Consider the following 3,148-nt stretch of genomic DNA (forward strand, 5'->3'; position numbering starts at 1 on the left):
TTTTCTTAATATACAATTATTCTTTATATAAAGTTATACACATATGAATGTCTCTGGATTTGTTTCTCTAGTCAACCCAGACTAACAATTATCTTTCAGTTTTCCCTATTCAATGACCAACTTTCATATGGTTATGAGGAGATCAAAAATATCATGGCTTAGTCCTCAAAGTAATAAACATCCTTGCGTTTCAGCACTTTAGAGTCTCGTTTGAATGCCTATACTCTATAGCTGTATAGAGGTGTGAAGAAACTCCCTGTTCATTGACAGGGAAAGATCAACAAGAGATACTATTCAGTGAAAAAAAGCAAGATGCAGAACAGTATTTATGATATACTACTTTGTATGTTAAAAAGAGGAAAAAAAGAAATATATTTATATTTGCTTGTTTATGCATGAAGAAATGATGGTAACAAAATTAAGAATAGTCATTAATTTATGAGGTAGGGAGATAACTGGGCAGATAGGAGCAACATGGAAAGGACTTTATTATATGTCTTGTCTTTTTTATAAGGTGATTGTATCACCTTCTAGAAAAGGTGACTAAAATATGTTATGATTTAATCCTAAATCCACCTCCAACCAAATCCCATTTGAAAGGGGTGTTTTGTTATGTACACGAAGAGGTTGGGAATACAGCTCGCTGGATAAGAACCTGGTTAGACTGGTCAGGACTTACTCATTTTTTGTCTTGTTTCTGCCTGACTCTTAGCTCTAGTGTTCTTGGGGATTGGCTGTATTCTTTCTTGCAGCTGGTGGACATAACCATGGACTTGAAATTAGAATATGACATGTTTCTCTAAGACCCGTTCTTGATTAAGGCAAACTTGCAAACCCATCAAGTTTCTTCACAATTCATTTTCTCCTCACATGAATATATTTTAGAGCCTTCATGAAGGTAAGGGATGAGGCAAAAGAATATGTTTGCAGAAGGAACAGCTCTCATTTCAGAAATGTTAAATGAATCTTTCTTTGCGTGACTGGTGGCACCAATATTGAAGTCCTTGGCCGCTAACTAAAAGGCGGGCCATTGGAACCCACTCAGAGGTGCCATCCAAGAAGAGCCATGTGATTTACTTCTGAAAAATCAGCCTTGAAAAGCCCAAAGGTGAACTTTGACACTCATGAGGTGCCCATGATTCAAACTTGCCTAGATAACAACTGGTTTTCTTTTTGTCATTGTTGTATTTTATTTTTGGTGATAGGGCAAAACTTTCAATAACATTCATAGACAATGGTAGAACCACACCTACCAGATTAATACATGTCATAATAAAGCAGGGAGGGAATTAAAATAGTAAGTATACAGTAGTCCTGGCCCACCATTCATTGAGCACCTTCAAGGCAAGAGTTTGAAACCAAAGTCAAATGACCATCAATTCGACAACACCCTTAGGATAGCAGTAAAACTAGGGAGCTTCAGTTTGAAGTCTAAGGGCGACAAGTGAATTTGAAGTAAAGCCCAGTATGTTTAGTGGGGTTTCCATATCAAGTCCTGGTGTGGCCTATGAAGAATGCTGTGTACTTCTAAAGAAAAGAGTCTAAAGTCTATATAGTCTATAGCACACGGCCTCGGTTACCGTGGTCAAGATAGAAACTAGGTCAAAAGTGTCCAATTAGGAGCATATAGTACCAGACATATTCTTTCCTTGGTTTCTATTTAAGTATTATTAAGTGTTTTTCCCCCCCAGTGGGAGGTTACTCAACCCCATTTTCCTGCCAATAGATATGTATCGCCTTCTCTGAGACCTTCACAGTCAGCTAAGTTCTTAGAAAAAAATAAAACAGATAAAATCATTAAACAATTCATCTAACATGATGGCTAGACAAAAGGATGGATGTCTTGTTATCGAATTAGGGAACTCATGCAACTTCAGCTTTATTCAGAACCCTGGGAGAACCCATTTGCTTTAAGAGAGAATTAAAATATAACAAAAGGGGGGGGGAGCTACACCTTATTGTGAGAGGATGTAGGTTGAACTAAGCATCTTGAATCTTTGGGAACCTCAGTTTCCTTAACTATTAGATGGAGATGACCATATTTGCTTTATAAAACTGTTGGAAGTTGTATCAATTTGTTATTGCTGCTGTAACAAATCACCACAAAATTAGTGCCTTCATTAAACGGATATAAATGAATGATTTTACAACGGTAGAATTGAAAAGTCTTGTGGCTGAAATTAAGGTATCAGGAGGAGAGTAAGTGTCCGGTCTTGGCTAACTTTGAGAGGCTGCTCACAGTCCTTGGCTCATGGTGGCATCCCTCCAACTCTGCTGCTTTAGCCACATCTTTTCTAACTCTGGCCCATTGGTCTCTCTGTTATAAAGGTTATTTGGAGGAATGTGAGTCTACCTAGATACTCCAGCACTGTCTCTATCATCAGACCCTTAACTTAATCATATCTGCAGAATCTTTTTGTCCCACAGGCTTCAGGGATTATGGCATGGACATCTGTGGAGGTTCATTATATATGTTATAGGAGAGATACAAACTTAAACACCCTTAACACTCCTAGTACTGTGTTTGCCACATCATAGGTACTTGACCAATGCCAATTCACTGTTTGTAAATTCAAACAATTCAGATAGCTGACTCGTAGTGCCATTCAGAGTTAGCCTTTTACATGTTTGATATCCTGTTAAGAGGAAATATAAAAGTCGTCTCAATGATACATTCTGGTTGATGCCAACCTAATTTTTTTTGGTTTACATTTATTACATTTGTCTTATTCTCTTACTTTAGAAGAGATTTTTATGTTCAAAAATAAAGGGCAGCTCTTGAATAAAGGGCAGCTATTTAAACAGAAAGTAGTCAAAATGCAAGTTCTTTTCAGTTCATTTTTAGTAAAGTCCAAACATGGCACATGATTGTGGAGAATTTTAGAGAAGAAGGGGAAAAAACATCTTTCCTTCTCTGGCAGTGTGATCCCAAGAAGGATTCTGATTTGACGAAGTTGTAAAGAATATGCATTTTGTAAAGAACAGTAGAAGGGTTATTTTCACCAGGTATGTTCTAGAACAACGGTTCTCAACCTGTGGGTTGTGATCCCTTTGGGTTGCCTGATTCATAACAGTAGCAAAATTACAGTTATGAAGTAGCAACAAAAATAATTTTATGGTTGGGGGTCACCACAACATGAGGAACTGT

This window comes from Echinops telfairi, unplaced genomic scaffold (genome assembly GCF_000313985.2).
Source record: "Echinops telfairi isolate 266 unplaced genomic scaffold, ASM31398v2 ScPeMD7_18;HRSCAF=68, whole genome shotgun sequence".
NCBI lineage: Eukaryota > Metazoa > Chordata > Mammalia > Afrosoricida > Tenrecidae > Echinops > Echinops telfairi.